Raw genomic sequence first — 382 nt, forward strand, 5'->3', positions numbered from 1 at the left:
GTAACACATTTATATTAATAATAACAAGAAATGAACTCAAGAGTGATGGATGGCGTCGATTGCAGAGAGAGCTACCCTCTCGCCGCCAGGCGGAGTTGTCGTGACAGTAGGGCGGCCGTGAGTTCGGGCCCCCATCGCCGCAGAGTTTTTTTATTCTCTATTGTCTTCTGGCACTTTCTACTGCTCACTTCATTACTTGTTATTATTAATGTAAGTGTCTGCTCCTCTCACTTTTCTGAATATTTATATCAATACTGGTGTATGTGATCGATGAAAATGTTCAGCAGATAAATAAAATTCCACACTCACGAAAGAGTGAAATGGAGAGGCTTGGGATGGGAACAATAACAGTAATACAGAAATGAATGGAATGTAAATTTAC

The sequence above is a fragment of the Berghia stephanieae genome, chromosome 8 (genome assembly GCF_034508935.2).
Source record: "Berghia stephanieae isolate SIO BIC M18660-M18661 chromosome 8, UCSD_Bste_1.3, whole genome shotgun sequence".
NCBI classification, from domain to species: Eukaryota; Metazoa; Mollusca; class Gastropoda; order Nudibranchia; family Aeolidiidae; genus Berghia; species Berghia stephanieae.